The sequence below is a fragment of the Cardiocondyla obscurior genome, linkage group LG01 (genome assembly GCF_019399895.1).
Source record: "Cardiocondyla obscurior isolate alpha-2009 linkage group LG01, Cobs3.1, whole genome shotgun sequence".
Lineage (NCBI taxonomy): Eukaryota > Metazoa > Arthropoda > Insecta > Hymenoptera > Formicidae > Cardiocondyla > Cardiocondyla obscurior.
In genome coordinates this window covers 7,696,200-7,704,563 of record NC_091864.1, presented here as the reverse complement: position 1 = coordinate 7,704,563, position 8,364 = coordinate 7,696,200, and the positions used below count along the sequence as shown (strand labels likewise).

Below are 8,364 nucleotides of genomic sequence, written 5' to 3'. Positions count from 1 at the left end.
CGTAACCAAGCACGTGCTAGCCAATCACAGCCGCAATATTAAGTCTCGCAACCTTGCGGCTGCAATTCTCGAAACGGTAACGAACCACTTGAATGAACAATTTCAGTCAATTCAGTATTAACGGATTATTAAACGAGTCGCGGATTTACCTCGCACGATCGTGAACAAAGTGGCTGAGGAAAAGTGGGTATTACGTCGAAGGAAATGGAACGGTGAGTATATCCCGATGCTCGTTGTCGCGAGGCGACGATTTGTTATAAGGAGCGGACTATTCATCATGGTATTTGTGTGTTTAGGAGCGGAGACGCGGCCAGGGGTTAGACGAAGGATGGGAGCTGCACCGGCCATGGCGAACGGGACGATGAGTCACGGCAGCGGTTCGAAATTCGGAGGACTTCGACAAAGGTAAGTGTTGACCTCACTTTTGTATTTTAATCTATCGACAATGCGAGATAATGACCTTGTGGAATATTCGTAATTAAGAGCGCGCCTCGTCCGGCAGCTAGATCTAGAATGGGCGAACGTAGAACCGGCGATAGAATTCGGAGAAAATTCATTTAGCTCATCTCGATCTTGATATCCGACAATGAATCTTGAGTCTTGATTTCGGTCGACCGTGCGATTTTTACTCAGGGCTTCAACGCCTTGGCGTTTGATAAATTAATGAATATTTGAAGAAGGAACATAGTCGAGCAGTAAAATTTTCAGAATATTTGTCTAAGAGAAAAAATCGAAGGAATTTGATAATATTTTTTAGTAGCAAATAGCCAGTTCTTGAAAAAAATTTTTCATAGACCTCGAAGGGTCACAAACATGATCTCTAACTTTGTTTCGCTGTATAGGACCATTGATACATTTCTCAGATTAGTTTCACCTATCTTAGGCGATTTCATGGCGATAAATTCAGCATCGCGCTTAAAAGTACACCGCTTTGAAGCTCTTGTAATCCACGGTCGGCAAACACGAATTGTATATTCCTCATCCGGTCGTACCTACCGCGTCGGGGATTCTTAGTCATTGGATACCTCCGGTTATCCCTTCGCGGTCCCACGAAACGTTGGCGCGTCGCGTCCACCCCCGAGAGAGCGTATCTAGCCGAATCTGCTTCGAACGGACGAGGAATACGGGCCTCCGTGCTAAGAGGAGAAAGAGCAACGCGGAGAAAGAAGCGAAAAAAGAGGGAACGAAAGGGAGATTTCGTTCGCGGCGCGCGGCATGAAAATATTTCTCGGAATGCCGAAAACCGAAACACGAGCCGGCCCGGAGCTCTCTTCCTCTCCGTCTTCGAAAAAAGGACGCTGGCGGTCCTCTGTGTGACATCGGAGATCGCCGTCATTTTCGCGGTGACCGCCTCTCGCCTTCTGTTCCTCTTCTCACTTCCTTCGCCTTTGGCTCTCTCTCTCTTTTTTTTTCTTTCATCGCTGTTTGCTCTTTCTCTTTCTCTCTTGTGCGCGGACCCGACAAAATCGCTAAGCTTCGGAACACGTACGGCATTTAAACGATACGATTCCTTTCTGTTTCGAGGGCGACGACGCGCGGCCGGTTTCGTTCCGTCGCCGTTTTAATCCTGCGAAGGGAAAAGATATTTCGCGATCGATTATCGCTCAATCGCGTCGCCGTTAGCCGGATATCTGAACCGCGGCGCCGAATTCCTTTGGAACCTGTCGGAATTTCGGGCTCATTTGTCCGCCTTTTGAGATCAACGAGCACTTTGTGGGGATATTGTCGGCGGAGTGGGCATCGCTTGAAAAATCCATGTATTCTTAAAGAATCTCGGAGAAACGTTGCACTTTAGTCTTCATGCCTACCTGAGCATTCCCACAGGTTGAGAATTTCTAGTTGAATGGCGGGAGTATTGAGACAGTGACCTGGTCCGTGGGTAAATATATTCAAGGCTTTCGAAGAATTGTCGTTTCCACACACTTCACGGCGCGCGCCCGTGGATCGAAACGAGTCGTGCATTCGTGTAAAAATAAATCTTCCACGAGAACAAACGACTTCTCGTTGCTCGTTCGCGACGTCGTTACTTTAATTGATCGCGCAAACGTAAATTTAATTCGACGGGTTTAATTAAGAATAATTGGGCGAAAAAGAAAAAGGAAAAGAAAGAAAGAAGAAAAAAAGGGGGAAATTAAAGCATGCGTAATTTGTAAGAGCCACGAAACTTTTCGAAGAGAATCGCGAACAGGATAAGGCTTTAAAAGGCCCCCGGCATTTAAACGGCCGCCCATTGTTCTTACACCTGCGGAAGACGTATACGGTGGAAACCGGTCTAGAAACGTTCCGATTGCGCCGCCGAATGAATTAGACTTTACGGGCTTTTAAATTGTTACTGTCATTTTTAAAGACCTCCTCGCTGTATCTGCGACCGTAATTGTAAACGCGCGCGACCCACTTCCCTTCCCGCCGTACGGCGTACGCGACTATCACCGGTGCCCGCGATTACTGGTCATCGGCTATGATAGAAATACCAGTCCGGTCGGCGGTCGTAACGCGAGATACGCTTGCTTACCTGGGGCCTGTGCTGCGATAAAGGTGGCACGTCGCAGGCGATAAAACGTTCGCGCGGTCGGTCCGGCGCTCCTACAACCGATGGTGACAATCGCCCGTTGCGAAGTATATCGCGCGGGTTTCTTGCGTCTCCGAACGCGAGTACGAAGACCGATAACGCTATTTGTTCGCGCGCAGCCGGTGTGGAAATAGCGAGGCGCCTAGGAAACCGCCGAGAGCGTGAGAAACCGTCCCGCACGCTGCCGTCGTATTGTAGAAAAAATCGAATAGGTAGATCGAACAGAGGAGCAGTCGCGGTACGTTCTCTCGTAGATTTTTCTCACGCGACTGGAACGGAGTTGCGGCTAATATAGAGCGCGTAAAGCGACGTCGTTAAATAATCGGGGCTGAAGTGGCGAGAGCGAGCACCGACGGCCGAAAATACCGACGACAAATGCGTGGACGAAATCTTCGCGCCGGAGCAAAGTCTCGTCTCTCTCCTTCGACAAATTGATCTTGGAAAAGTGCGTTTCTCGGCCCGAAAACGGTGCGATCTCCTTCTCTCTCTCTCTTTCTTTCTCGACGGGGCTTCGGGATCGGCGTGTATTCGGTTACCGCGCGTCGTCTGTGAAATCCTGTTTGATCCCACGGTCCGACTGGAAAGAAGCAGGCCTCCTCGATTCGTACATGATAAACGAAAAAACTTGCCGCGTAACTGCAGCACCTACGTGACACCCTGCTAAAGAGATTATCGGATTCCACTCCGACTCTCTCTCTCCGCTCATTGCTTTCGCTCTCTGCCCGGAGCATCAAAATACCGGGCGAAATGAATGGATATCACTGCCGCGGTCCTAACTTCGCATAAGCGGTCGTGCCGAGAAGTTCGACATGCGAGGGAAGTCTGAGAAATACCGCAGCGAAGAATAAAAGGACGGAAATAACGAAAGTGGTAACGGCCGTATCTGGGCGGCCCGGTCGGACGTTTCTCGCATGCGTTTCGCGTTGCGCAAAAAGAAAATGCCGTTCTACTCGAAGGTACGAACGATAACTTCCAAGGTCCTCCGCACATTCGTTAGAACGTTTTAGAATTAATTCCAGAAACGCGCTCGAAGCTGGACTGTCGATGCGAAGCGAATACTCCGAAATGCGATAGAAATAGCGAACGTTTAACGCGTCGATTATCGAGCGTCCGCTTGCACGCGCTATCGACGAAGCGTATTAATGTTATTCGAGATCCGTAACGATAATTCATACGTATCGTCGCGAAAATATCAGCAGTTCCCTCCTCCTCCATCCCTTAGAATTTTTCTTAAGCTTTAAATGCCCTCGGACTCGTTTTTTTTTTTTGCCCCGCGCTGAAAGCGGAGCGGCCGGGGGATCCTTCGCGGCGATCCCTTTTTCCTCGAGCCCGTGGTCTCGGAGGGCCTTAGGGCCCGGTTCGCACGACGCAGGATTCCAAAGCGTGCGCGACGGGCCCCCCCGCGTCGCCGGATTCCTGCGTCGGACGCACCGGCGGATCGCGCACCGCGCCGAAACAATCGCCGTTTCATTCGGAGCGCGCGTCCCGTCGCTCGCGATTTCGCAATTAAATTAATGGTCCACGGTGGCGACCTTGCGACGTACACCGCGACGATCGATAACCCGTGGTACCCTTCGCCGCGTATCGTTACCGATATCATTATTCATTCGGTCTCGAACGTCCGTTAATATTCTGTCCGTTTAGAAACGCACGCTAAAAGAAGCCGGGGTATCGCAGCTACGGTGCTATCCAATTTTCAAAGGGGGGAAGGGCGCGATGTGAGATTGATACTTTTGTCTTCCTTTGTTTCTTTTTAAGTAGATATTTTGCTATTGTTTTATTCATTTATTTCTTCTTTTTTTTTTGCTGTAAATATTTGGAATTTAATTGCACAATATAAATTAAATTAAAATGAAAAGTAGATCAACGAGGGGATGCGCGATAGAAAGATCGACAATATTCGTTCTAATCACGCTTTCGCTGTTATCGATGAGTGTAGGCATTTTTATCGGTTACGCGATATTTGCGATGTATCAGGCAGTTAGTTTTACCGTCTTTTGTAGCGGATTTTTTTCTAGCGATTCGGGAATTGCAAAGAGCAGGGATGACCGGTTTAACCAGACCGGCCGCGACTGATTTCTAAATTGATCCTTTTTTGGGGGGAAAAAGGCGGGGCGGGGGGTGTCCCGAGCTCTTTAAACGCAACGGGTCCAGTTTCCACTCCGGATCCGCTCGTGGGCTACGAGGGAGCAATTATCAGACATATCGAGACGCGATCGTCGTTCGAAATTGTCAAGGAGATCTAGCACCGCTTCGCCGAAAGTGCATTTTAAGTCAGTTAGCAAATTGTCACTAATTATTACTTGAAAATTAATGCAGATTAATTATAATTGACGTTAAATCAATATTCTCGCGATGTTTAAACGTCGAAAATATATTTCTCAAAGCGCCAACTCTCTTTCGATCGATGAAAAAGTCCGGAAAAAAAGAAAAAAAAAAAAGAAAATAGGTTTAAAAAATTCGCAGCAATTTTTATACGGATGGGAGTTAATAATAAAGTTAAATAATCGTCAGTTCGTACCGACACCTTGGCGTCGCGCTTCAAAATTCGTCGGTTCTTTACCCCCCGGTTGTTGATTAACGACCACTATGGGAGGCGCGGGTATTCGGGTACAATGAACTCCCATTAAATTGCTAACATTGTACAGCAGCGTCCGAAAAGGATTATTGAGTTCGCCGCGGACAAGATTGATCCCCCGGCCAGGCGAAGCATCCTTTTGGTAAAAAGCCGCGCGAAAAAGCGGCATTACCTGCGCAAACGCGCGCGCACTATAATAATCCCCCTTCGAACCAATACTTCCTCGCAATTTTTCCAGCAAAGCAGATAACGTTTGGATCAAAGGTAACCGATATCCACTTTAAAATTGTTAGCAGTTTTACCGTGAGGCTCGGGAGAATATTTGCGACCGTGCGATTAAAGTAAGTTTCAAGCACGCGTGTCTCATACGGTATATATCTGTTTAGAATTATTTTCGTTATTAATATTCGTAAATTAATAAAAGTTATTGCGTTTCTGAATTTTCGCCGTTGAATTTGGAGCGGCGTTTCTTTCGCTATAGTACCCTGCGACAATCGCACCCTAAGAGGGCCATTAATCTCGATGAACCGAAAGGATAATTTAACAGTGTCGCTACGCGAGGGATGTACGGAACGTGAAGCTGCCCTTCTCTCGATCTAATAACGTACAATTGATCGCGCGTCACCGTCGTCGCGATCGAACGGCGCTAGGGGAAAAAAAGTCCGACGGATCAAGGGGCGTTGCACCGTTTATCTCTTCGCGGAAAAATGGTTTGAGGGGAGGGACATTGTTAAGACGCATGTCACCGGCTATAAATAAAACATGATACTCGCGTTACGCTGCGGGTGTGTATCGCACGCAGCATGACCGGATGACGGTGTGGCTTCGTCCGAGATGCCTCGCAAGCGAGATCGGCGCGGCGTGATCTCTCCCGGCTCGTGAATGACAGCTTCCGATGCTGGTGGTGATGGTGACGGTGCTGGTGGTGGTGCATGATTACTGGCTACGACAAAGGAGCCTGGCTAATCGAACACACGTGCCGTATCTTTTTCACCCGCGCGCCGTGGAGTCGGCGTTCTCACTTGATCGTGCGAATCCTTCCTCACGATCAACAAACACGGCGAGTTCGTGCTCGCCAACGCATCGCGAATGTTTGTGAACGTCCTATCGAGTGTTGGATACATAATGGCTCCTTCTCGCGGATAAAATGTTACGCGTATGAATGAATGAAGAATGAATGAACGAACGAGCGTACGTTGTGCATTTTTTTAATTCTTTTTTTTTTTTTTTTCTTTTCTTCGCGAAGAATGCCTTTCGCGCGATGGAACTTCAGCTTCGCGAGGAGAACCGCGATGTAAATATTGTAAAATTCGCAAGTAACGTTTATGCCAAGCGAGAGTCGACGTCGATTGTCAGGTCAAAGGTTAGATTTTTGCTAATAAAATATAACTTTTGTTTCAGGTGAAAAATCCAGAGGAAGACTCGTCGGAGGAGCAGCAGACTGTCATTCTCGTTGGAGCCAGTGCTGAGAGGAGGAGCAGGCTCGGGATGGGCATCCTGCATCGGCGGAGCAACTTTAGGTAAGCATCAATTTTTTAAATAAAATTTTTATTAAAAAAAAAACTTTTACCTTTTTTTAATTAATTTTATTAATAAATATTATAGCATGTCTACATTAATGTTTTTTATTTTATGTTACAGTCACCGGCAAAATTTGAATAACTCCGCTGATATTCATGCTGAGTGGTAAGTCGCAAATTTTTTATTTTTTTGTAATTTTGAATTGCGGTCTTTTCAAAAATAGCGTAGGCGTAGCGCGCTCATGGTTTCTTCCAGTATGACGTAAATTGGAAGTGAATACGTGTAATTCGCGCAGTTGATAGAAGCGTAATAAACGAAGATAATTTTTTCCCCATTTTTACAAGTAATTTAACATCTGTTAATCCATAATTTTCGGCATTAAAAATCTCTTTTTTTCTTTTTCCTTCGCAAATAGTTAATTTCTTTCGATAGATTCCTTTAGAGTCGATTAGATAGACGTTCGCAGACTCACGTACCGTCGCGGACAACCGTTGTTCTTTCTCATCAATTTACAATGAATGCATCCTTGCAATTGGTATGCATCCTTGCATCACTCAACCTGTCTGGCGCTAGTATCACATTGGTAGCAACACTTGTCCCTTCCTTTCTTCTTCTTTTACGTTTTCAAGCTTAAAGTGAGCTCTAACAATCTCCCTGAACGTTAAAATATTTATTGCTGTTAACATTTACTAAATAGATACTCTTTTTACGATATCTTATTTTTTTCTTCGATCAATTTTTATTTGTTTTTGTACATACTTTCGAATCCTAAGACTTGGAGGGTGTGAATGGCATTAAAATGACGCTCGTAATTAACCTTTAACTCGCGACGTCGGTAACTAAAACGTAATTACAAATACAAAATAATCTAACATTTATTCTCGTAAAATAAGCGAAATAAAAAAAAAAATCCATTAATATCGCGGAAAAGCGGCTACGATCGAGCGACCATAAAATTTCCACGTTTCCTTTCGAAATAGCAATAAATTAAATTATATAAACGTCATTCGCGGATCGAATATCGCGTCGATTTCTCTCCCGTGTTCCCGGGGTTCTTTCTGTCGGTTAATACCTCGCGCCTCGTGTGTGGCACACGTGATTTACATGTGAGCCGGCGGCCAGCAACGGTGCAATCGTACCCACGGCTTTGTGTGGCGCGAAGCGCGAGTGTGAGCGCGCCCGAGATCGGCGTCGTCGAGGCGTTTATACGTGGAAAAGGCGTTAGCCGGTGCAGGCAGGATGTTTCGGCGAGACTCGTGAAAGAATCGCCGGCGAAGGAAGGACAGTCCGTTACGAAGGACGTGAGGAGGGAAAGGCAGGAGGAGAAGGATGACCACGCACGTTTCACGGGTACGGGTTTCGCGAATCTTCGTCTCGTCTCGTCTCGGGCGCGCGCGCGCACGCCACATTTGCTTAGCAATCGCAATTAATAGCTCCCGCGCCGGCTCAATGGCCGTCTTTGTTACAAGTGCAAACCTTATTTGCAACTAAGACTTCATCTCTGCGAAGGCTTAGAGATCTCGAGAATCGAAAGGTGGAAAGAGGATGAGAGGAGAACGGGGATTTAAATCGGCGGGTTCTTTTTCTAATCTCTATTAGCTTGACTTAAGTTTGACGTTCGGAAAAGATGTTAATGCGGGAGGGGAAAAAAAAAGAAAAGGACCTTATGCAAAGTCAGTTTGTATCAGTAATCGAA

The 8,364-nt window shown here is 46.6% G+C and overlaps 1 long non-coding RNA gene across 1 annotated transcript; it reads left to right on the top strand.

Annotated features, from left to right (window-relative positions):
* The first annotated feature begins 47 nt into the window (after positions 1 to 47).
* On the top strand, positions 48 to 7,440 carry LOC139101144 (uncharacterized). Its single transcript, XR_011545517.1, has 3 exons — positions 48 to 405; positions 6,549 to 6,667; positions 6,789 to 7,440. It is a non-coding gene; the product is annotated as an uncharacterized lncRNA (long non-coding RNA).
* Positions 7,441 to 8,364: the final 924 nt, after the last annotated feature.